We start from the raw sequence: 26,867 nt of genomic DNA, 5'->3' as shown, positions 1-26,867 counted from the left end.
CCTCATTGCACCCCTTGTTAGATTCCTTAAGGGGTGCAGTTTCCAGAATGGGGTCACTTGTGGGGGGTTTCCAGTGTTTTGGCAGCACGATGGCTCTGTAAATGCGACATGGCGTTCATCATCCATTCTAGCCAAATCCAACCTCCAAAATCCAAATGGCGCTCCTTACCTTCGGAGGCTTGCCCTGCACCCACATGGCGCTTTATGTCCACATGTGTGGTCTTTTAACCCCTTGTGAAAATGATAAATTCAAGGCTAGACCAACATTATAGAGTAAAAAATGTAATATTTCATTTTCACACCACATTGTTCCACATTTGTGCCTGTCACCAGTGGGGTCCATATGCTCACTACACCCCTTGTTACATTCCTTGAGGGGTGTAGTTTCCATAATGGGGTCACTTGTGGGGAGTTTCAACTTTCTTGGCAACACAGAGGCCTTTTGAATGCAACATGGCCCCTCGAAATCCATTCCATCCAAATCCAGCCTCCAAAAGCCAAATGGCGCTCCTTCCCTTTGGAGGCTTACCCTGCACCTGCATGGCACTTTATGTCTACATGTGGGGTATTTCCGTACTCAGGGGAAATTTCTCTACACATTTTGTGTTTTCTTTTATCTTTTAGCCCCTTGTGAAAATGAAAAAATCATGACAAGATCAATGTTGGTCTAGCCTTGATTTTTTCCATTTCCACAAGGGGTTAAAAAAGAAAATAAATGCAAAACGTGTAGGGTAATTTCCCCTGAGTACGAAAATACCCCACATGTGAACACAATGTGCCATATGGGCACAGGGCAAGCCACCAAAGGGACAGAGCGCCATTTAGAGGCTGAAATGGAGGATGGAGTCCATGTCGCAATTACAAAGCTCCTGTGCGGCCAGGACAGTGGAAACCCCCCCCACAAGTGACCCCATTCTGGAAACTACACTCCATAAGGAATCTAAAAAAGGGTGCAGTGAGGACATGGACCCCACTGGTGACGGGCACTTATGTAGAACATGTGGTGTGAAAATAAAAAATACATTTTTTTTCATTTTCACGGCACAAATGTGCCCGTCACCAGGGGGCCATATCCCGGCTGCCCCCCTTGTTAGATTCCTTATGGGGTGTAGTTTCCAGAATGTGGTCACTTGGGGGGATTTCTACTGTCCTGGCCTCACAGAGGCTTTGTAGTTGCATCATGGCATCCTCTAATGGGAATGTCAGCCATACCTATTTAGCTAGGGAAAAGGGACCATTCTAACTTATTTGGGGGTATTAGGCCAATTATTAGTTTATAAGGTTGAAAAGGACAGGTGTCCATCAAATTCAACCTGTGTTGATCCAGAGGAAGGCAAAAAACCCTCGTGAGGCAGACGACAGTAGCCTCATCATAGGGAAAAAAATCCTTCCCGACTCCATAATGGCAATCAGAATAATCCCTGGACCAACGTGACCCCTGAAATAGGAATAAGGGACAGAATTTAGAAAATGTAGAACTCCAATTATGTGTGGTACGCCTTGAAGCGATCCAGTGTGCAGAGGACAGGGTGATCAGGACAGGGGGAACACTGGAAAATGGCGTCCTTCCTTATCCCCCTGTTACGCCACACTCTGCACTTCTTCTGGGGTCTCCCTTTCTCCACTGTGGGGGACGTCACCTGGAAAATGTTGCCCTGGTGCGATACGGGGTCCCACATATCCAGAAGCGCTGGGTCCGCTCCATGGCTTTAAATATTAGGGCTTTATTACGGCTTCTGATATTTTCGGATCGTGCCGCAAGCTACAGTAGCTCGGGCAGGGAGGGACCGGAAGAGGGGGATGCTATAAAAGTTATCCCCGTACAGGTGGTGGTGACCTTTATCCAGCAGTGGGAAGATCGTTTGGGAACTGATCTTGGGGGATGGGGGGGGCATCTGGGGGCTGGATTCGGGTGTCCCTTCCTACATACACTCTAAGGGTACGTGCACACTGTGGAATCGCGACAGATAAGCCTTCATGCATTCCGCAGTTGGCACCCACCGGCGGACTGATGCGGGCGTGTGTCTCCACATGTGTCATAGACTCCATTCTATGCACGGACGGATTCCGCTCTCTGTCCAACGTATTCATTCTTTGGATGGACAATGGAATCCGCCCGTGCATAGAATGGTCTATGACATGGGTGGAGACGCGCGCCCGCATCAGTCCGCCGGCGGGTGCCAGCTGCGGAATGCACAAAGGGTTATCCTTCGCCATTCCGCAGTGTGCACGTACCCTAAATCTGTAAGAGTACCCTAAGGTACTCTCACAGAGTTTGGAGAATTTCACGCCATACCGTCATCTCTTATTGGGACGGTACCTGCGGAAAAGACGTGTCTGGGGGGCAGCGTACACTACGCTACCCCCAGACACGTCACTGGATGATGAGGATGAATGGGGGGGAAAAAGAATCCCCCCATTCATCGTCACTGGCTGTTTCGGTGTCCGAGGCAATAATAGCGTATGCGTCTGATACCGAAAACATGCCAGGGGGCCACTTTTATATGGAGATTGGTATATGGGGTATGTAGTGGTGTAGTGTCAAACTTTATTCAATGTAGTGTAGTAAGGTGTAATGTAGTGTTTTTTATGTGTTTTTTTACAGTAAGTATAAAAAAAAACCTACGCCAAAAATGGTGTTGCCGATAAATGCCGTACTTATGTGCGGCACTTATCAGCAGACCGTGGCAGTAGGATATAGAAAAAAAACACCCTACGCCAAAAAGGAGGAGTTGCTGATTAGCAGCGCACTTTCGTGCGATGCTGATCAACACTCAGCGGCGTCATGGTCATGTGACCACACAGACCTCTGACAGCAGCCCTGCTTCTTTATTCTAGCCTGTTGTACTACACTACTGCATTATGGGGATCTGCAGTTTCATTCTGTATCTACAAGCTGCTGCTGTGTTTTCAGGTTTATGCACTTACTATACATTATACTCCACATGCTGATTGCTATACTGTACAGTAACTTATAATATCACATATTCAGCTGTTTGTTTAATTTGTTTTACATGTTATTCAGAATAAAAAATCATTATATTTGGGGTGTGGGACCAATAGTCTGCATTTCAATTATTTCTTAGGAAAAAAATTTGCTTTGGTTTAAGAGTGGATTTGGATTAAAAGCGCAGTCCCGGAATGAATTGTCCTCTTAATCCAATGCACCACTGTATTTATAAATCTGTTTCTTTACCTTTTTATTACACTTATTTAGTCCCCCTAGTAGTCTATTATAAGTAATCACTCAATTGCTTGTTGCTACCAACAGATAGATCCTAGAAGGCAGATAGCAGTTGTCACCTGCTCAACTTCTGAGCATGTGGTATTCTACTTCACCAAAGTTACAGTACTCCCACTTAGAGGACTTGTGGTAAGTCTTACTGTTCAAGTGAAACTGAGATCACTGTCCACACTTACTATCTGATAGTCACAGCAAGAAGCTATGTTAAGATGAGTCCGGATTTCTGTAACACCACGCTGATGGAAGCATCAGAATTTGCCACAAACTGCATGAATCAATGAGTCCTTCCTGTCAGTTAGAGTTGGCATAGGTTATTTTCTTGGCACAACCTGGATCGTTTAATACCTGTGGCTGGAGGCAGGGCCGTTTCTAGCGGCGGGCGGGCCGGGCGATCGCACGACAGATAGTGGGCGCTGGTGCACCCTCCGGACCTCTCTCAGCGCCGTGCGTGCCGCCCGCCCACAACCCCGCCCCATCATCTGCCCCTGCGCTCGGCCCATCACCTGCCACATTACCGCCCGCAGCTCCCTCGCAGATCCCCCGCAGCAGCCCCCCACATACCCTGGACCGCACCTCACTCAGTGGTGTGCGCGGCGCCCCCCCCCCCCGCCCCATCACCTGCTCAGATGACCCCTGCCTGCAGCTCCCCCCAGACCGCGCTCAGCCGCCACCGCCCCCGCACGCATCTTCTCTGCTGATGGATGAGAAGAGAGAAGGACCCCGCCGTATGCCAGGTTAAGGTGAGTATAATGTGTTTTTATTTTCTTTTGTGTGTGTGTATTTAGCGGGCGGGCGGGGGGAAAGTGTTGCTATAGGGGAAAACCACGAGGGGGTTATTACTATTACTATGGGGAGAGTACAGGGGGATTATTACTATTGGGTGAGCACTGGGGGGATTATTACTGTAAGGGGGAGCACTGGGGGAATTATTACTGTAAGGGGGAGCACTGGGGGGATTATTACTGTAAGGGGGAGCACTGAAGGGATTACTACTATAAGGGGGAGCACTGGGGGGATTATTACTGTAAGGGAGCACTGGGGGGATTATTACTATAAGGGGGAGCCCTGGGGGGATTATTACTGTAAGGGGGAGCACTGGGGGGATTACTACTATAAGGAGGAGCACTGGGGGGATTACTACTATAGGGACAGCACAGGGGGGATTACTATTTGGGTACTGCACAGTGGACATTATTACTATATGGAGGCAAAGCAGGGGGCATTATTACTATATAGAGGCAAAGCAGGGGGCATTATTACTATATGGAGGACACAGCAGGCAATCCTACCTACAGGGGGCAACCCACATACCTACTGAGTTGAATAACACGGCTCTATGCCATAATACACACACTACTTCTCCATAGCAACAATCGCCCCCCCCCCCCCCCTTGACATCACTTGAGGGGGGGGGGGGGATTTTAGCAAGATTCGCCCTGTAGACAAAATTACCTAGAAACGGCCCTGGCTGGAGATTTGAACAAAAGGGCTTATTTAACCATTGGTGAATGACTAAGTTTGTCCTTTTGTTGCAGCTATCTGGCCCCTGATAGGACACTTTTAAAAGCACAATGCCAAATTGGTTGCATAATCATGTATTGGTTCTAGGAATATGACAGCAAATTCCCTTTGCTTTCCTGGCCTTCACAGTCTCCTGATCTTTATCCTATAGAGCAGCGTTTCTTAACTCCAGTCTTCAAGTCCCCTCAACAGGTCATCCTCAAAACACGACATGTTGTAGGTGCTTGAGGATTGGAGTTGAGAAACAGTGCTCTAGAGCATCTCTGGAATGAGGTAAAACAGGCTGTTCAGAGCATGTCAATACCGCCAACTCATATGCAATAAGTATGAGAAGCCATCCTATTCACATTGGCCAATATTTCTGAAAAGCGATTTCGACAACAAACTGCTGTGGTCTTGATTGAACCAAATAGGTCAGATGTACTACTAGATGGGTGTCTCTACCAAAGTAGCCATTTAGAGGCACATTTATCAAAAATGCACGCCTGGTGTATGCCACAAGAAAAGCACAGATTTCTGCCACTTCTGTGTCATTTACGCCACTCTCCTGAAGGGTGGGCACGCGTATGTGGCAAGGCAGGGAGGAGGTGTGGCCTTCTCCCGCACCTAATTTATCATGGTTTACGACTAGGAAGAAGTGGCAGGATTTAAGACCGGAGTCCTAATAAATGTCCCCAACAGTGTATATTATCCCAAGGCTCAACCTGACAGCCATCAATTGCGTTTCTACCTACAGCTTTGTAGCAACATAACATGATCTTATCAGCTATGCACATTCCACCGCTCAGTGCATGTTCAAGTTTTAAAGGAAACGTATCTTTAGAAAATGACCTATTGTTTAAATTACGTTTTGTTTTTATTTCATGCAAATATTTGAATGCAATCTTTCAGTTTTCACTACATATTAAACACACAATTCCAGCTAAGTAAAGATAACTTTTTGGCACTCATTATTACAGGCAGGATAATTGCTGTGAAAGGTGACACCTATGTATCGATAACACGGATTGCATCTGTTGAGGATCTCCTCCCCCTTTCTGCAAAGGTCACAGAGCTTGCCTACAACATTTTCCTAAGCTCAAGATTTTTGTGGTTGCATATTCTAATTACTATTAACAGAGCAGAAGCTAATAAAAGATAGCTGATAGTATTGTGCAAAAAATAAAATAATATTTACATCAGAAACAAGAGACAGATTAACCCTTTGAGGACCAGGCCCAAAATGACCCAGTGGACCGCGCAAATTTTGATCATTGCGCTTTCGTTTTTCCCTCCTCCCCTTCTAAGAGCTCTAGCACTTTCAGTTTTCTATCTACAAACCATGTAAGTGCTTGTTTTTTACAGGAATAGTTGTACTTTGTAATGGCGTCTTTCGTTTTACCATAACTTGTATGACGGAATCCCAAATATATTATTTATGAAGATAAAAATAGGTGAAATTGTAAAAAAGAATGCAATATGGTAACGTTTGGGGGGTTCCTGTGTCTACGTAATGCACTATATGGTAAAAGCGACATGATACTATTACTCTATAGGTCAGTCCGAACACAACCATATGCAGGTTACACAGATTCTCTAATGTTATATATTTTTTTTTTTATTAAATCCTTTTTTTTTGGCAATTAGTTAATAATATAATGGCCCTATTGTGACGCTTATAACGGTTTTATTTTTTCCCCTATGGGGCTGTATGGGGCGGCATTTTTTTCCGCCATGATCTCTACTTTTTATTAATACCATATTTGTGAAGATCGGACGTTTTGATCACTTTTTATGAATTTTTTTATATATATATAATGTAACAAAATGGGTAATCCGCGCACTTTTTTCCCTCTTTTCGTCTACGCCATTCTCCGTTCGCAATGACGCTTGTTATACTTTAATAGATCGGGCAATTATGCACACTACGGTATATTATATGTTTATTTATTTATTTTCATATGTTTTATTTATATAATTGGAAAGGGGGGTGATTTCAACTTTTATTGGGGGAGGGGCTTTGGGGTAGTGTAATAGTGTTTTTAACTTTTTTTTTTTTTACACATTTGAAGTCCCTTTGAGGGACTTTTACATTCAATACTTTGATTTCTACACTGACAATTGCTATGCCATAGGCATAGCATTGATCAGTGTTATCTGTGATCTGCTCATTGAGCCTGCCTGTGCAGGCTTAGCGCAGCAGATCGCCGATCGGACCGCACGGAGGAAGGTGAGAGACCTCCAGCGGTCCGTTTTAACGATCGGGACCCCCGCAGTCATACTGAGGGGGTCCCGATTGGTAAGTGACAGGGGACTCCCCCTGTCACTTACACTTAAACGCTGCGGTCGCGCGGGATCGCGGCAGCGTGTCATTATCGGTGAGGTCCCGGCTGCTGATTGCAGCCGGCCCCCACCTGCTGTAAAGCGCGCTCCGCTCCGGAGCGCGCTTCATAGCCGGAGAAACACCCGGGACGTAGAGTTACGTCCAGGGTCGTCTGGTGACAGACTTCCATGACGTAACTCTACGTCCTGGGTCGTCTAGGGGTTAAAAAAAAGAATGTATAATATAAAATTATCTAAAAAAAATTTAGATTACACATTCTCTTTATAGAAACTTTCATACAGGACGGGTCTGCTGTGTAACAGCATGTAAATCTACAGTGGCAAATTCACTACTAATCGAGTACATTTGTTATTGCAGATATAATTTCAGGAATATAAATCTATTTTAAAAATGTAAAAAAAAAAATTTTCAAAATCTGCAAATGTAGGTTTTGCTGTGGATCTGCAGCATATCTGAGGGGTAGTCTTGGGAAAATCAGGTTAGAAACTAAAGAGTATAAACCTCAGAGGACTCAGTTGATCATCTGTATAAATTCAGGTCCATAAAGTCTATAAACTGGTGCCAGGGGAATCAGATGTTAATACATTTCTCGGACTGGCCACGTTCCTGTGCCACAATTTCTGCTTTTCTGCCTAACGTCTGCAATCCATTCACTAAGAGAGGGTGTTGTTCAGCTTGTCCAATTACATGGAATAACTGTGGTTGCTGCCATCAAGTGGTGGCAGAGAATTGCCTTTTTAACTGAAAAAAAGAACTCTGATAGCCGTGCTAGGAGAGCGACCTGTGGGGTATGGGGGAAATGTTTTCCGGAGTATGTCTGAATGTCCAGACAGGATCACCAGATATGTAGCATGTCACCTAATGCAGATAGGCAACTCCTACATTGGTCATAGTTCTCAGGAAACATGGTGTGGAGCTTTGCTGGGCAATAGTACCACCTGGAAATAACCCTGTAGTTTTGTTTTTACTTTGTTCTTAGACGGCAGAAAAAGACCATGGTTGGCTCACACCTGAAGTACCCTAGATAGGTGGTGTGTTAATGGGTCTCTAGTGAGACTATGGGGGTGATTTATCAAAGCCTGTGCAGAAGAACAGGGAAACAGTTGCCTATAGCAACCAGTCAAAATACAGGTTTCATTTTTAGAGACTTTTTTAAAAATAAAAAAAGCTATTTCTGTTTGGTTGCTATGGGCAACTGCTCCACTGTTCCTCTGCACAGGCTTTGATAAATCTCCCCCTATGTTGTCAAACCTATGAGAGAGAGAGCACATATGGTGTCCCTCAGAAAGTAGCGCTCACAAATGAGGTAAGTTGCTCATATATCTACTAGCACAGAGTCTGGTCTCCTGTTCTATTTTGCAGGGATGTTAAAGGAGTTATCCAGCGCTACAAAAACATGGCCACTTTCCCCCTACTGTTGTCTTCAGTTTGGGTGGGGTTTTGAAACTCAGTTCCATTGAAGTAAATGGAGCTAAATTGCAAACCACACCTGAACTGGAGACAGCAGTAGGGGGAAAAGTGGCCATGTTTTTTTTAGCACTGTTTGTGGTTCTTAACAACCAACCAAAGTACCAAACATAGATCAAAAAGGGATAAGGTAATTTCCATCCCTTTTGTGTCACAAGAACATGTCATAACATAATGGTTTCATGGTAGAGCTGAAGGTTGGGTAAGCCCACACCTCTAACTTTCCTATAATTGGTAAGCAAGCACAGTAAATATTATGCAGGAATTCCAGTTCCTTAGATGGATTTTGAAAAAGCTATTTGTAGAAATAATTTAACGGGACACATGTGTGTTGCTATTTGTTACATCCTTCGTAAAAGCCTGTACTTATTGTATACATGTGCTGATGAGATTAAAGGGAACCTGTCACCCCCCGTACCGGGGTGACAGGCTCCCGACCCCCCGTTAGAGCCCCCTATACTTACCTCATCCCGCCGGGTCCCGCTTCTGGATTCGGTCGGGTCCCGGAGATCTCAGCCGCTGCAGCCCGGCGCGCGCGCTGAGAGATGAGTCCAACACCCATAGAGAATGACAGGAGAGTCCAGCGCTCCGTCATTCTCTATGAGCGTTGGACTCATCTCTCAGCGCGCGCGCCAGGCTGCAGCGGCTGAGATCTCCGGGACCCGACCGAATCCAGAAGCGGGACCCGGCGGAATGAGGTAAGTATAGGGGGCTCTAACGGGGGGTCGGGAGCCTGTCACCCCGGCACGGGGGGTGACAGGTTCCCTTTAATGATAGAGTTTTGCCACTAGATGTCACTGTATTAGGTATATGTACTTAGATGCTGCACGGCTGAAGTATGTAAAGGGTTAGTGTTTATTTGTGTGTCACATGGATCTGTGGATCTATAGGAATCTTCTTTTCTTCTGTTCTATCTTCTCTCTCTCTTTACTTCTACTGCACTCTTCACCCACTCACAGCGCACCTTAGATACGTGGAGGAAGGAAATCACATGGGTAGAGGAAGTGCATGGGTCTTTTGTTTTGGAAATTGTAGAGGAAGGAGGCAAGCTAAAAAGCTAAAAAAAAAGGAAACTATCAAGTGTATCGTACCCTGTGAAGAGAAAGCTGTATAACTTGCTGCATACAAGTACCTTTGAAGTAAAAACGAGATTATTTATGATAAAGAGACTCCATGATTCTTCTCCTCACACCTACACAGTGGGCACTACAGCCTTGGGACATTTCCCCTTTCTGTGGGTGGCAGTTCCAATAGTCCGGAAGGGTCACTACACCACTCTGGCCAACCGTGATATCATCCCAAGGGACCCGGTAGCAACCCGGCAGGATACTGTCCACAGGGGAGCAAGGTACAACTGGCCTTCTAAACTAAAAGCAGGCGTGCCATCACACCTGTGTGCCCAACCGGCACTGGCTTCACGACATAACATCTTAAGGCCCGGCTGTATCTCATCCAACCACCACTGGAGTGGCATCACACTTCACCATCTAGCAAGTGACCGGACGATCGTCCGATACAACACCCCATGGGCACACCACACACACAACAGGACAAATTGAAATACAGGGATAATATTCTAGACAAAATGTCCATTTTGACTGTCTGTAAAAGACCAAACCAAGACACTGATTCATGTAGGTCTGATTCAGTCCTGCACTGGGATGTAAAAGAACTCAAGAAGAACAAGAGATTAAGGTCTGACAATCTTATTTTTTAATCCCAGTATTCCAGACTTGGAGTATGTTCACACTGAGAAAAAGTGGCGGAATTTCACGTGGAGCCCCCACTGCGGACTCCACTTGGAATCCCACCTGCCTTAGTGTGTCAATGCGATGCCTCGCACGCTCCTCCGCTCACCGCTGCTTTGAACTCAAATAATTGACATGCCAGGCATTGCATTCACACACTGAGGCAAGCGGGATTCCGAGTGGAGTCCACGGTGGGGGGGCTCTGCACGGAATTTCGCCTGTTTTACTCAGTGTGAACGGCCCTATCTGTCTGACGGTGGGAAGAGAAAGAGGTCTTTACTGTCTGAAAGTCGGCAGGATGAGATAAGATATTCAGCAAGACATTGCAATATCAATATATTCAGGCCTTCTGTTTTTGAGATATTAATGAGATTGCCAAATCTCAAATTCTCTTGGGACCACTGGCAGAGAGATAATATGAACTGGAATATACAACAACAGGTCAATGTCATACAGTGCCAATTTGTGGTAGCTCAACATGCATCCCTTAGATATCTGGGTTGGAGGGCAAGGCCATCACCAGATGCACCATTGTGATGATTAGCATAAAGGAGACAAGGGACAGCCCTGTTGGGTACCATTACAGATGGAAAAGACATCTGAGAGTCATTGGCACATTCACAAGTTGAGGGTACCAAATACAACGTCATAACTGTATCAACAAAGGCCAACTCCAATCTGTTCTAGAGAAACTTTCAGTGTATCTGATTTAATGCTTTTTTTTGGCATCTTCTAATAAATTACACACACAATCTAAAAAAAAAAAAAAAAGCATGTCAATTTCTTTTGTAAAAAGAGCAAGGATTTGCTGCAGGCTTTTTCCCAATTGCCCTCGTTGCAAAATTAAAAAATCTGTAATCCCATTGTTGCAGTTTTTGCTGAGAATTCCCCAGCAAAATCCACATATCCAGATTAAAGTTTAAAATACAAAATCACCTGTCTGGCAGTCTGCATCTCTGAACTCCATGGAGATTGCCACTGGAACATCAGATGATTGTAACGCCTGGAGTCGTGGATCCACTGAACCGTCACTAGCGATGGCAGTGATTGCACCAGGGAGGAGAGTCTAAAGGGCCGCTGGTTTTCACCAGAGCCCGCCGCAAGGCGGGATGGACTTGCTGCGGCAGGCGACCCCCAGGTCGCTACCCCTGGCTTGGTTGCTAGTGACAGCAGGCGAGGCGTGGCAGGAGCAGTAGGCAGAAGATAGTGCAGGCAGAGGTCTGTAGGCGTAACCGCAGGTGGCAGGCAGTGCTCAGGAACAATGGGTGAGCAGCGGACAGGGGCTAGGGACCGGGACAGCGGACAGGAACTAGGAACAAGGACTGAGGTCAGGAACAACAGGGAGCTGGGCCAAACACTAATGGAAGCATGTAGAGGCTCCAACACCTGTAGTGGGGCAGGGCTGGAATTTAAAGGAGAGTGTGATGTGCAAAAACCAATTAGGGACGGACTGCCCCTTTAACACTGTTACAGCCGGCGCGTGTGCGCCCTAGGAGACGGGGATGCGCGCCGGCCGGCACAGCGACGGACAGGAGTGGGGCGAGGTGAGGCGCCCCCAGGGGCAGAAGTGGCAGCAGCGTCGGGTCCCTGCATGTGGACACCGGCGGCTGCAGGACAAGGTAAGGGGGTGCGGCGGCGGTCCGGAGCGGGATTGAGGCGTTGGGCCGATTGGAGGTAGAGAAGGTTCTTGTCGTCCGTGTAGATGTTGACCGGATGTCTAGCCCCCTCTAGGAGGTGACGCCACTCCTCCAGTGCCAACTTAATCGCAAAGAGTTCTCGGTCACCAATAGTATAGTTCCTCTTGGTGGTGATTTTGTCCCGTGGGTGTCTGGATGGCGACTGGCATAGACACCCTTGGACCGGTGGCATTCACACCTAGGGAGGCCTCTCCCACCGGACGTAGGTGCGAGCGTTTCCAGGACGCTTGAGGACGTTGGGGACATCTCTGCCGGAAGTGATCAGGGCCTCTGCAGTAGAGGCAGAGATTCAGCTCCAGTCGACGAGCTCTCTCATCTGACGTCAGGCGAGCTCGTTCTACCTGCATGGGAACTTCAGGAGTCGACTGGGGTACTGGAGCGACAGGATTCTGGAAAACCGGTGCCAGACGGTGATGGCGACAGGGCAGGCTTAGTCGCCGTTCCTGACGGACCTCCTCCTCTCTCTCGGAAAACCGGTTGTCGACTCTGGTAGCCAGTAGAATTAGATCGTTCAAGGAGGTAGGAAGGTCTCGGACGGAGAGCACGTCTTTCACCCGACTGGACAGGCCCTTCTTGAAGGTGGCTATTAGAGCGTCCTCATTCCAGTCTAATTCTGCTGCCACGGTGCAGAACTGGATGTCGTAGTCGCCAACGGAGGACCTCCCTTGAGAGAGATTGAGGAGAGCAGTCTCAGCCGAAGACGCACGGGCAGGTTCCTCAAAGACGGAGCGAAACTCGGCCAGGAAGGTTCGGAGATTGGCAGCAGCGGGGTCATCTCGGTCCCAGAGAGGCGTGGCCCAAGCCAGAGCTCTACCCTCCAGTAGGCTGATGATGAAAGCCACTTTAGAGCGCTCGGTGGAAAACTGACTACTGAAAAGTTCAATATGCATGGTGCATTGAGTCAGGAATCCTCTGCACAACTTGGGATCGCCTCCGTATTTACTCGGGAGAGCCAGTCGAAGTCTCGAAGGGGCTGCAGGAGGTGGTGAGCGCTGGGCTGTAGTATGCTGCTGTAAGGCGGCAGTCAGTTGCTGGATCTGCTGCAACTGTTGCTGGATCTGTTGCGCCTGTTGGGTGACCACTCTGGCTACGTCACGGATATCAGGCACCTCTCCGGGATCCATGGTTGGAGCCTACTGTAACGCCTGGAGTCGTGGATCCACTGAACCGTCACTAGCGATGGCAGTAACCGCACCAGGGAGCAGAGTCTAAGGGGCCGCTGGTTTTCACCAGAGCCCGCCGCAAGGCGGCATGGACTTGCTGCGGCAGGCGACCCCCAGGTCGCTACCTCTGGCTTGGTTGCTAGTGACAGCAGGCGAGGCGTGGCAGGAGCAGTAGGCAGAAGATAGTTCAGGCAGAGGTCTGTAGGCGTAAGCGCAGGTGGCAGGCAGTGCTCGGGAACAATGGGTAAGCAGCGGACAGGGGCTAGGGACCGGGACAGCGGACAGGAACTAGGAACAAGGACTGAGGTCAGGAACAACAGGGAGCTGGGCCAAACGCTATGGGAAGCATGTAGAGACTCCAACACCTGTAGTGGTGCAGGGCTGGAATTTATAGGAGAGTGTGATGTGCAAGAACCAATTAGGGACGGACTGCCCCTTTAACTCTGAGACAGCCGGCGCGCATGCGCCCTAGGAGGCGGGGACGCACGCGCCAGCCGGAACAGTGGCGGACATGAGCGGGGCGAGGTGAGGCGCCCCCAGGGGCCGAAGTGGCAGCAGCGCCGGGTCCCTGCATGTGGACACTAGCGGCTGCAGGACAAAGTGAGGGGGTGCGGCAGCGGTCCGGAGCGCGGGACGCCGCTGCAACCCTGACAATGATCCATACATGACTGTACACACAATGAAAACCTGCTCTGTACATATTGAAACATGAGAATCTTGTCAAACTATTTGATCAAACAGAGTGTACCATGTCACCACGTTAAGGTGTCCTCAGAGACATGGTTCCTACTCTAGCATGTTCACACTAGCAATGGCCTCTCCTGGGCTGAACAAGCATACAACTGGGCAGATGGGATCCAAATGATCTCTTTTTATAGCACCCTTGGGATATGGGTGGAGTGCAAGCCAACAGGAGGTATAGAGGTGCTACCATAATCTGTCCTCCCAAAACCACATGTACCTTCAGATAGCTGCTTTTAATCCAATTCACTGAATTCCGGCCGCAGAAAACTGACCTGTCAGTTTTTTCCGGCGCCGCACAGATCCCGGCCGGAGCGTATACGATGTGTGTACGCTCCGGACGGGATCCCATTGCACATAGGCTATGTCCCACCCCGCAAAACTACGGCTGTAGTTCTGTGGTGAGAACTACGGCCGTAGTTTTACGCAGTGTGAACATAGCCTTAAACTTGCAGCCCTGTGCCAAACAGCCGTGGCCTAGAGTATCTGTGCCCTAACTTTGCACCACCCCTCTGTCCCTCCTCCCCGCCCTCTTCATCATTAGGAATGCCACTGACACTATTTTTCCTATTCCTCTGCAGTGAACACTGCACAGGTGCCTTAATGATCCAGCCCATGTGCTGTGCTGACACAGGTGATGAATAGGAGAAAATTTGCCTGGGACAGGGAGGAGGGACAGAGAGGTTGTGTGTTCTCCTGATTTGTGGGGGTCTCAGCAGTGAAACACCTACCAACTAGAGCTTTTGACATGTCCCTGTGACATGCAAAACTTTTATTTATTTTTTTTCCGACAGTAATGCTTTAACACTGAGCCAAGTATTAATGCCTTTATCTTTAGTTACAGAAAAAATACATGTTCATGTACATGTAATTTACAATTCCATCTTAATTTCAGTTCTGAACTACCAATTTGTTAAATAAATAATAAGTTATATTAGTTAAGGTTAATTTGGCAGATTTTCTTCAAGCCCATTTCATAAAGCACACTAGAAGACTGTATTTTGAACCAGACATTACAGTATATGACTTCTTTATTTGTCATAACATATTATCATCTACACAATGTACTGTGCTTAAAGAATAATCTCTGTCCCAAGGGATGCAATGCTGGTTAGGAAATAGGAAAATATGTCATGAACAGTGTCACTACTACATGCTGTACAAATATAGTTACAGCCCCTGCAGTGCTCTTTCATATCTGGTCGCTGTAATGTCACAGGAAACTAGAAAAAGTAATGTGTACATTGTTGTAGCTAATCTGAAAATAGGAGAAAGACAATAGCATGTAACAAAAATACACTGGCAAAAGAATGAATAGAAAAGCATTGCATTATTAAAATGGGATCAAAAAATACTATGTTACATAATAGAAGAAAAATGTTTATAAGCTGTACCTTTCAAAAATACAGACATAAGTTGGATGCAGCCCTAGAGAGCTAGTAAAACTAAGTGCAAATAGTGGCCGTTACTTGAATGAATTGTTATTTTCACTTATTTACTTATTTTTACATTGTGTGAACATAGCCTATGGCTGTATCCATGTTTTCCAGGACTCCCTAGGGCTGCATCTAACCTCTTAAGCCGCAGGCGTAAAATGCAGAGCATTCAGGATCGGAGAAATCCAAGCACTCAGGTCCAGAAAATGGTGCTGAACTTGAACGGTTCGGTTTGTGTAACTGTGTACACCATGCTAAACCATGTGAGTGGCACCAATGGCTGGGAATGCATCAAGTAAGCACATGAAAATCAAAGTACTCTTCAATTGTGATCTTAATTTTATTGGAGCCATAAAGACATGGAGTAAAACACAGGATTATATATAATTAGTATAGTCTGTAATACCCAGAAGTGTGAAAAAACCCTCAGGATTCTGGGTCAGTCACATGTACCCCAAAGAAGTACCAATAGGAACTACAGAACGCCTAGAACATGGAGCAAATGTAGTAAAACATAAAAATACTATATACATTTGATTTTACTGTACTTGCATTTACCTGCAGAGTAGAGTAAACATGTCATTCATAGCACACAGTAAATGCCAGAGGCCAAAAAAAGTTTTCTCTTACTCTTTCCTCCCAGAAAATATAACACCCTAAATTGTTCTAAAACAAACTACTGCTTGTCCGGCAAGGAAAAGATGTCATAAAGCTCCATCAATGGAAAAAAGTATGACTCCTAAGAGAATGGTAACATTTAATGTAAAAGTGATTTTGGGACCGGTCCGGTTTCTTTATTAAGTGTGACACTTGATAAAGAGACCAAACCGGTCTTGAAAAGTGTTGTGTCACTAGCAAAATTCTTTTACTAAATCTTATGATATTTTATATTTGTGTTTCTCATCTTTTCCATTCCTGCTATAATGTACCTGCACTTACACTCAGCTATACATACTGCTGCTATAATGTGCCTGCACTTACACTCAGCTATACACACTGCTGTATAGAAAAGTTTCTTTCACTGTCCTTCTGCACAGCTCTGTGATTCTCACTTCCTGATTGGTCCATGCTAAACACACACCTCTTTCCCATTTTCATCATGTCACTCAGACCTCTGACAGCAATCCTTCTTCTCTATTCTAGCTTGTTGCACTACACTACTGCATCATGGGGATCTGCAGTTCCATCCTGTATCTACAAACCGCTGCTGTATTGTTACTATACACTTACTATACATTATACTCCACATGCTGATTGCTATACTGTACAGTAACTTATAATATGACATATTCAGCTGTTTCTGAATGTTTTTTTTTTTTCATTTGTTTTTCATCTTATGCAGAATCATTATTTTGTGGAACCAATTATCTGCATTTCAATGATTTCTTATGGGACAATCTGTTTTGGTTTAAGAGGATTTGGTTTACAAGCACATACCTGGAATGAATTATGCTCATAATCCAAGGAACCACTGTACTTTGATGGGTGCTGATAAAAATGTATGGGTGTATGTGGGGTTTCTAATATATAGGCTTCTTGAAGACATTGTCACGGCCGCGGCGGCGTCCCGCGTTCCGGGCCGCCGCCGCGACCGCTTCCTGCCCCATGCAGCAGCCGGTGTCCATAGTCGGGGACCCGGCGCTGCTATCACCTCGGCCCCGGGGGGCGCCTCACCTCTCCACGCTCCTGTCTCCCGCTGTGCCGGCCGGCGCGCGCGTCCCCGCCTCCTAGGGCGCGCGCGCGCCGGCTGTCTCAGATTTAAAGGGGCAGTGCGCTCCTAATTGGTAGTTGCACCTAATCACTCCCCTATAAATCCCAGCATGCCCTGTCCCCTGTGTTGGAGCCTCTACATGCTTCCTATAGCGTTTGGCCCAGCTCCCTGTTGTTCCTGTGTCCTGTCCGTTACCTGGTCCCAAGTCCCTGTTCCTGAGTCCTGTCTGTTACCTGGTCCCAAGCCCCTGTTCCTGGTTCCTGTTTCCCTGTCACTCCACCTGTTCCCGTGTCCAGCCTGTCACGTGCGCTCTCACCTGCAGACCATTGCCTGTGCCATCTCCTGCCACGCCTCGCCTGCCGACACCAGCAACCAAGCCAGGGGTAGCGACCTGGGGGTCGCCTGCCGCAGCAAGTCCATCCCGCCTTGCGGCGGGCTCTGGTGAAAACCAGCGGCCCCTTAGACTCCGCTCCCTGGTGAGGTTTGTGCCATCGCTGGTGCCGGTCCAGTGGATCCACTACTCCAGGCGTTACAGTAGGCTCCAACCATGGATCCCGGCGAGGTGCCTGATCTCCGTGATGTCGCCAGAGTGGTCACTCAGCAGGCGCAACAAATCCAGAAGCAGTCACAGCAGATCCAGCAACTCACTGCCGCCTTACAGCAGCAGACTACTGCCCAGCGCACACCACCTCCTGACGCTTCTTCTTCACTCCGACTGGCCCTCCCAAGCAAGTACTCTGGGGACTCTAAGTTGTGCAGAGGATTCTTGACTCAGTGCACCATGCACATTGAACTTTTGAGTAGTCAGTTTTCCACCGAGCGCTCTAAAGTGGCTTTCATCATCAGCCTATTAGAAGGTAGAGCCCTGGCCTGGGCCACGCCACTGTGGGACCGTGATGATCCAGTTGCTGCCAATCTCCGGGCCTTCCTATTCGAGTTTCGCTCCGTCTTTGAGGAACCTGCCCGTGCTTCTTCAGCCGAGACTGCTCTCCTCAACCTCTCTCAAGGCAGCTCCTCTGTTGGTGACTACGCCATCCAGTTCCGCACCCTGGCAGCCGAATTGGACTGGAACGAGGCCGCCCTATTGGCCACCTTCAAGAAGGGCCTGTCTAGTCGTGTGAGAGACGTGCTCGCTGCCCGAGACCTGCCTACCTCCCTGAACGAACTCATTCTACTGGCCACCCGAGTTGATACTCGTTTTTCGGAGAGGGAGGAGGAGGTTCGGCATGAACATTTACTAACCCGTTCCCGTCGCCATCCCCAGCTGGCGCCGGTTTTCCAGAATCCTGACCTTTCGATGTCCCAACCCTCTCCTGAGATTCCTATGCAGGTGGAACGGGCTCACCTGACGCCTGATGAAAGAATCCGGCGCCTGGAGCAGAATCTCTGTCTCTATTGCGGTGGTTCCGATCACTTCCGGCTGGGATGTCCCCTACGTCCCCAAACATCCGGAAAATGCTCGCACCTAGGTCCGGTGGGACAGGTGTCCCTAGGTGTGAATGCCACCATTCCAAGTCTGTCTATGCCAGTTTCCATCCGGACTCTCTCAGGACGAAATCATCAGACTACTGCCTTCCTCGATTCTGGGTCAGCAGGCAGTTTTATTGCGGCAACATTGGTCCAAAGATGGCGGCTACCCGTGACCCGACTAGCCAGGCCCCTGTCTATCTCCTCGGTCACAGGCGAAATTCTTACCGACCGTGTGTACTACCAGACCGCACCTTTAGTCCTCCAGGTGGGTCCTTTACATCAAGAAGAGATATCCTTCTACGTCCTGCCCCATTCTTCCCCCGCGGTCCTCCTGGGACTCCCGTGGCTGCAAGAACATGCCCCTCAACTGGACTGGAGAACCGGGGAGATTCTCAGTTGGGGTCAGGACTGTTCCAACCAGTGTCTCAGGTCACCTCAGACCAAGTGTACTATGTCGTTTCCTGTCCCAGCCAAGCCTCTACCCGACCTACCGGCAGAAGACCAAGACTCGGCGGATGCCTTCTCTGCCGAGGTGTACCCTCTCTCCGTACCCAAGACTAAGGTCGTGTCCTCTCACCACCGGGAGAACTTACAGAAGGTCCTCGTCCACAGACCCACAGTCCCTTGCCATGTTTTACCGCCTGATCGCCTAGCACCAGTCGTCACCTCCTCGCTTCAGAGAGTACCCCCCGGAAAGACTCATGTTCACCCTGCGCTTCGAAGAGGTATTTTGAAGTGGGGTCATTCCTCGTTGGAGGCCGGGCACCCTGGAGTCCGTAAGACCGGCCAACGGATCTCTCGCCACTACTGGTGGCCTAGTCTGTTTCAAGATGTCAAAGACTTTGTGGCTTCCTGTGCCATCTGCAGGCAAGAAAGAGGGGGAGGCCAAAGGGGGGGGGTACTGTCACGGCCGCGGCGGCGTCCCGCGTTCCGGGCCGCCGCCGCGACCGCTTCCTGCCCCATGCAGCAGCCGGTGTCCATAGTCGGGGACCCGGCGCTGCTATCACCTCGGCCCCGGGGGGCGCCTCACCTCTCCACGCTCCTGTCTCCCGCTGTGCCGGCCGGCGCGCGCGTCCCCGCCTCCTAGGGCGCGCGCGCGCCGGCTGTCTCAGATTTAAAGGGGCAGTGCGCTCCTAATTGGTAGTTGCACCTAATCACTCCCCTATAAATCCCAGCATGCCCTGTCCCCTGTGTTGGAGCCTCTACATGCTTCCTATAGCGTTTGGCCCAGCTCCCTGTTGTTCCTGTGTCCTGTCCGTTACCTGGTCCCAAGTCCCTGTTCCTGAGTCCTGTCTGTTACCTGGTCCCAAGCCCCTGTTCCTGGTTCCTGTTTCCCTGTCACTCCACCTGTTCCCGTGTCCAGCCTGTCACGTGCGCTCTCACCTGCAGACCATTGCCTGTGCCATCTCCTGCCACGCCTCGCCTGCCGACACCAGCAACCAAGCCAGGGGTAGCGACCTGGGGGTCGCCTGCCGCAGCAAGTCCATCCCGCCTTGCGGCGGGCTCTGGTGAAAACCAGCGGCCCCTTAGACTCCGCTCCCTGGTGAGGTTTGTGCCATCGCTGGTGCCGGTCCAGTGGATCCACTACTCCAGGCGTTACAGACATTACAGATCTGAAATGGTCCCTGAAGAAAAAGAAGTAAATAAAAAATAAATAATAATAAAAAATAATGAGGGAAAAAAAAGTCCCAAAAAGTGATTTACACACTGGCGTTACATATCTTAACTTTTTTAAAAGACTTTTCAGACACTTTTCTTTGTGTATGTATACTCTTAAAATGTAACCAACTGCAGACAAACTGAATCCCCTGATCCTGTACAATGGATTGCTTGTAAGCTTCTTCTCTTACAGCTGCAGGCATAGCAGCTGCCTATCACTGCCTGCTCGCACTAGCCTCTGGATCTCCCCAGCGAGAGAACATTTAGTACATTGTGACTGCAGATAGCTGTTTCCTTACTTTAGCTTATGTTATCTGTTTTAAAAACCCTTCTTTGATCTTAAGAGGTTTTATGTTATAGATTTATAAGCTATAACTTACTTGCTCTATATAATGTATATTTTGAGCCTTTCATGATTAGGGTTATTTTTTGCTCTTGATGCCTAGAGCAAAATTTCACACTTTGGATTGCTGTAGTATGAAGAGGTTTCTTAAATGGGTTATCCAGGCTTAGAAAAACATGTCCGCTTTCTTCCAGAAACAGCAATCTTATCCTCAGTTTGGGTGTGGTTTTTAGTGTTGATCAAACTGTTCGAGAAAAGTTAGGTTCAAGTCGAACATCTCGATTTTTTCAAACTCAAACCTAACATTTTACTGTTCGTTTAAGTTAGCTTTCAAGTTCGAGTTAGCGTTCAAACGCCTTTTTTGTCAGCCAATTAGTGCAGAGCAGAAACGTCTTTGCTGAGGGGTCTTATTGGCTGCAAAAATCACATGACCATCTCAAATAAAAGTCCCTGTGCTGCGTTCTGGGCACCATTTTCTCCTCATTCAGCGTGCTGTGTGGACGGCAATCTCTGCCTGCACGCCGCCATTTCCATTAATCACTGTGCTGCGTTCTGGGTGCTATCGTCTCCTCACTCACTCACTCACTGTGCTGTACAGACGGCTATCGCAGTGTATCATCTGCCTGCATGCAGCCATTCCGAGTTGTCACTGTGCTGCGTTCTGGACGCCATTTTCTGTACAGACAGCTATCTCACAGATAGGTAGTGAGATTAGTGATATTACAGAGATAGGCATTGAGATTAGAGATATTAGTGGGGTGTTTATCAAGGTTACACTAGCATATTTGTAACAAGCATTTTCCTGTCCATAGACACCATTGCAGCCACAGTAGTACTTAGTTTTGGGATTGCAGGCTACATATTGGATTTGCCAATTCATACATAGTGCCCAAAAGTGTATTTTGGTCTGCTCACATCTGTTATACATTAATTAAACGTACATCTCATTTGTGTATGTGCATTTGTTTTGGGATTACAGCTGTATTCGTATAAGCTGAAAAAGGTCCTCTGTCCGTCAGGAAAAATACCTAATAGTAGACATCTGTTATACAGTAATCAAACGTACATCTCATTTGTGTACGTGCTTTTGTTTAGTTATTACAACTCTATTGCTATAAGCTGAACTCTGAACTGTGCATTATTAGGCTCCTCCACACCTACAGCCCTCCAACTGGTACTGTAGGATTAAATAATTACTAACACGTGCTTGGATGATTTGAGGCATGTGAGAAACATATGCAGCAAGGTGGATGATAAAAGGAATGGAAAAATAAAGACAAACACTACATAAATAATATTTTTATTAACAATAAAAAAATAATTTTTAAGAAAAGTAAAGAAAAAATTAACTCTGCCTTTGGCGTCGCCTTGCCAGCATTGCCTGCATTTCTGCAAGATCAAGTTGCAGGCCTCTCAGCAGGTGACTCGCTGCATAAAGGCAGGTGGACATGCGCTGGCATGCTGCCTCCAATTCAAAGTCCGTGGGTATTTCTGTTAAAGTACAAAAAAGTAATATAATTAGTATGATAAATTATAATTTTCTACTCTTTCACTGCCTTGATTAACCTGATAATAACACACGGATGTGGTTCAGGGAAGAAAAAAAGCGCTGTACCTCACACCTATGGCTGATACTAGTGCCCCTAGGCTAAATAAAAAACACATTAGAATTTTGTGTATGAATTGATCAAGCCACACTGCCCCATGTACCGCGTGCAGGTATCTGATACACATGGGTTCCTACACTAAGTCCACACTGTGCCGGTCAGTGACCACCACCCCCGCAGGCATGCACAGTCAGTGAGCGGTGGCCATGGGACGGCCCTGCGACCCCCATGTCACAGGACCAGACCCAAAAACACCACACCAGAACCCGGCCAGCACCGCCGGTGGAGAAGGTCGCCCCCAAACAGCACAAGTCTGGATATTGCACTCACCATAGCTGCTGCAGACAGAATGGGAAAAGAGAGGAGGGATTAAAACCATGAGCACTCAGGTGTCTCCTGCTAATTGCGGTCATGTGGGTTGCCAGGAGGAGTGCAAAAACACTGAGAAAAGAGAGAAACAAAATACGGTTCAGGGAAGAAAAAGTACCTCCATGTTTTCCCATTCTGTCTGCAGCAGTGTGGTGAGTGTAAAACCATATTCATACTTGTGTCATTTGGGGGCAGCGTTCTCCGCCGGCGGTGCCAGCAGGGCCTGTGTGGGGCATTTTGGGTTTGGTCCTGTGACAGTGGGGTTGCAGGGCCATTCCATGGCCTCACTTCCCAGCATGTGCACGCCTTGCGGGGGAGGCAGTCACTGACTGACACGGTACAGAGTTAGCGTAAGGACCCGTGTGAACCAGGATAACTGCACGTGGTACACGGGGCAGAATGGTTTGATCAAATTGTATAACAAATTCCTGGTGTTTGTTTTTAAAGTAGCTTAGCGGCTTTAGTATCAGCCATGGGTGTGAGGTGCAGCTGCACTCTTCTCTCCAATTCACAACACGCGGATGTGATTTAACTTTGTGTGGGCTTTATATAGAAATATACAAACATAGTAGACTGTCGGCAGAAAAAGACTATTATCTTAGGATAGATATATGTATACACCAGGCAGGCTATTGTAGACTTACCAACTACATCTGCTAAAGTCTCCTCAAAGCATCTAGTACTCTTTCCGTAAAGTAATATTTTCTCACATTGCTTCTGATCTTTCGCCTAACTAACCTCTTGTTCTTGAATTCAGTTGTTTCCTAAAAACACTTCCCTCTTGAACCTTATTTACTCGACACCCTCCACCACTTTTGTTGTTCGTCTTTGGACCCGTTCTACTTTATCATTATCCTTGTTTAGGTGAGTTCTCAAGAACTGGGCACATTATTACAGATGTGGTCTCACTAGAGCTCTATACAGCGTACTCAGCATACTTTTTAAGGTATGGCGGGGGAAGGGGTGGAAATAGAGGCCGCCGGTCATTTAGCTCCCCAGTTCCATCGCCGGGTCCCGGATCGCGCTGCCCCTTCTCCTGTTCGGCCCAGCTCAGCTATTCAGTGGCCAAGGCGGGACTCCGCTCCGACCTCTGAATGGCTGAGCTGCCTTGAGACGTCACGTCTCAAGCCGCAACTCAGACCAGGAAGCGGTGGCCGGATGGGAGAACGGGGCGGCGCAATCCGGGACCCGGCGATGGAAACGGGGAGGTAAGTGACCGTCGGCCTCTTTTTCAACCCCTTCCCCGGCCATACCCTAAAAATAACCCCAGCCCAGAGTACCCCTTTAAGCCGCAGTATGCGATCTGATGAGGGCAGACACCTTCAGCTTAGAATGTCCGATAAAAGTAGAAGGGTGTAAATTAATGTGTCAATGATCCCTAGTGCTTGGACATATACAGTATAAGTTTGTAGGATTAGGAGTTTGTTTATACCGGACACAGATAATGGCTGATCTTGGAACGGCCCAGGTGAAAATTCCCCCGGAGACTCCACGACGGTTGGAGCTGAAAAATAAAACAGAACAAATTAGCCTATATATTGTAGAAGGAAGGTCCATCTGTAGCACATTGGTCAGTGTCCCAGAGCAAGTTTGGTCCCTGCTATGTTCTTGCCCACCTGTAATAAGGTACCTACCATTAGGGTCTATGTTTATCACTTGAGGTGGTGTGGGAGGGTCTGGGCTCCTTGCTGGGGATGGTGCCATCTGTGGTGCAGCAGCTATAAAAAAAAAAAAAAAGACATTACATTAATCTATAATCAACTTTAGCACTGCTGATGGTGAATTATTTGGGATGAAATCCTATTCCTATCCAGTTTCTGCTCTACTGTATCACTGATTCTGAGATATAGAATGAGACATTGTGTCACAGCTGCATGCGAAAATACAATTTTCTGTTGAAAAAAATTGTGTGTGTGTATGTATGTATATGTACTCACCGGCCACTTTATTAGGTACACCTGTCCAACTGCACGTTACCACTTAATTTCTAATCAGCCAATCACATGGCGGCAACTCAGTGCATTTAGGCATGTAGACATGGTCAAGACAATCTCCTGCAGTTCAAACCGAGCATCAGTATGGGGAAGAAAGGTGATTTGAGTGCCTTTGAACGTGGCATGGTTGTTGTTGCCAGAAGGGCTGGTCTGAGTATTTCAGAAACTGCTGATCTACTGGGATTTTCACGCACAACCATCTCTAGGGTTTACAGAAAATGGTCCGAAAAAGAAAAAACATCCAGTGAGCGGCAGTTCTGTGGGCGGAAATGCCTTGTTGATGCCAGAGGTCAGAGGAGAATGGGCAGACTGGTTCGAGCTGATAGAAAAGCAACAGTGACTCAAATAGCCAACCGTTACAACCAAGGTAGGCAGAAGAGCATCTCTGAACGCACAGTACGTCGAACTTTGAGGCAGATGGGCTACAGCAGCAGAAGACCACACCGGGTGCCACTCCTTTCAGCTAAGAACAGGAAACTGAGGCTACAATTTGCACAAGCTCATCGAAATTGGACAGTAGAAGATTGGAAAAACGTTGCCTGGTCTGATGAGTCTCGATTTCTGCTGCGACACTCGGATGGTAGGGTCAGAATTTGGCGTCAACAACATGAAAGCATGTATCCATCCTGCCTTGTATCAACGGTTCAGGCTGGTGGTGGTGGTGTCATGGTGTGGGGAATATTTTCTTGGCACTCTTTGGGCCCCTTGGTACCAATTGAGCATCGTTGCAACGCCACAGCCTACCTGAGTATTGTTGCTGACCATGTCCATCCCTTTATGACCACAATGTACCCAACATCTGATGGCTACTTTCAGCAGGATAATGCGCCATGTCATAAAGCTAGAATCATCTCAGACTGGTTTCTTGAACATGACAATGAGTTCACTGTACTCAAATGGCCTCCACAGTCACCAGATCTCAATCCAATAGAGCATCTTTGGGATGTGGTGGAACGGGAGATTCGCATCATGGATGTGCAGCCGACAAATCTGCGGCAACTGTGTGATGCCATCATGTCAATATGGACCAAAATCTCTGAGGAATGCTTCCAGCACCTTGTTGAATCTATGCCAAAGGGGGTCCAACCCGTTACTAGCATGGTGTACCTAATAAACTGGCCGGTGTATATATATATATATATATATCTCATATATATCTTATATGGGATATATAATGTAGTCTAGGGTTTATTTTAATTTTTTTATAGTATGAAGCAATTTTCACTTTTGTGGGGAGGGAATGGGGGGAAACATTTTTTGGCCCACCACTCCTTTAAGACCATTTTACAGCTGGTCATTAGGGGTTAAATATACATATCTTTACACTTACTAGAAGGTGTAGGCAGAGGATCCGCCTGTCTTGAACACTGCCTGCATTGTTGCCGTTGCTCTACAAAATAAATCAGTACCCACATGTCAGAAGCTGTTTTATTTCACACCCCGGCATGAGGTCCCCAGTATTTTACACACCCCAGTATGAGGAGCTAAGCATATTACACACCCCAGTATGAGGAACCCAGCATATTACACACCCCAGTATGAGGAACCCAACATATTACCTGCTCTTGGGTGTTTTTGTCCATAAAATGGACAACATGGAGGAGCATGTGACCATGTCCCGCCTCCCCAGTGTTCACCACTGAGCCTGCATATGTCTATGGAGGACACAGGGGCATTGCATGGTCACATGCTCCTCCATGTCATCCATCTTATGAACAGAAACAAAACAGAGCAGGGCAGCCCAGCTTGGAGGATATCTCATTATTTTTTAGGTAGTGGCAGCTTGAAGGCTGTTGCATATAGAGTGGGCTCAAAAGCTGAGCCACTGCTATATGCTGTGGGTATAGGCTGTATGTTACCTACCTGCTGTGGGTGTAGACTGTATGACACCTTCCTGCAAGTATTGGAAGTGGACTTCAGTCCATTCCCAGAAGTTTAAAGCTACTCTGTACCCACAATCTGACCCCCCAAAACCACTTGTACCTTCGGATAGCTGCTTTTAATCCAAGATCTGTCCTGTAGTCCGTTCGGCAGGTGATGCAGTTATTGTCCTAAAAAAATACTTTTAAGCTTGAAGCCCGTGCTACATGGGAGTATCTGTGCCCTAACTTTGCACCACCCCTCCGTCCCTCCTCCCCACCCTCTTCATCATTAGGAATGCCACTGAAACATTTTCTCCATGCTGAACATTGCACAGTTCCTTAACAATCCAGACCATGTGCCTGGCTGCCACAGGTGGGGAATAGGAGGCAATCTGCCTGGAGCATTCCTAATAATGAAGAGGTTGGGAGGAGGGACAGAGAAATTGTGCATAGTTAGGGCTCAGATGTTTCCCGTGTGGCACAGGGCTTCAAGTTTCAAAGTATTTTTTTAG

General features: G+C 47.5%; 1 long non-coding RNA gene across 1 annotated transcript; it reads right to left on the bottom strand.

The window, feature by feature from the left end:
- Positions 1-21,940: 21,940 nt before the first annotated feature.
- LOC138785835 (uncharacterized) lies at positions 21,941-25,885 on the bottom strand. The gene is made up of 4 exons (XR_011362161.1): positions 25,824-25,885; positions 24,134-24,217; positions 23,932-24,003; positions 21,941-22,014 (listed from the first exon to the last, which is right to left on the bottom strand). It is a non-coding gene; the product is annotated as an uncharacterized lncRNA (long non-coding RNA).
- Between the last annotated feature and the right edge of the window lie 982 nt (positions 25,886-26,867).

Source organism: Dendropsophus ebraccatus, chromosome 3 (genome assembly GCF_027789765.1).
Source record: "Dendropsophus ebraccatus isolate aDenEbr1 chromosome 3, aDenEbr1.pat, whole genome shotgun sequence".
NCBI classification, from domain to species: domain Eukaryota; kingdom Metazoa; phylum Chordata; class Amphibia; order Anura; family Hylidae; genus Dendropsophus; species Dendropsophus ebraccatus.
The sequence above is the reverse complement of the archived record's forward strand: the minus strand, read 5'-3'. Positions and strand labels throughout refer to the sequence as shown.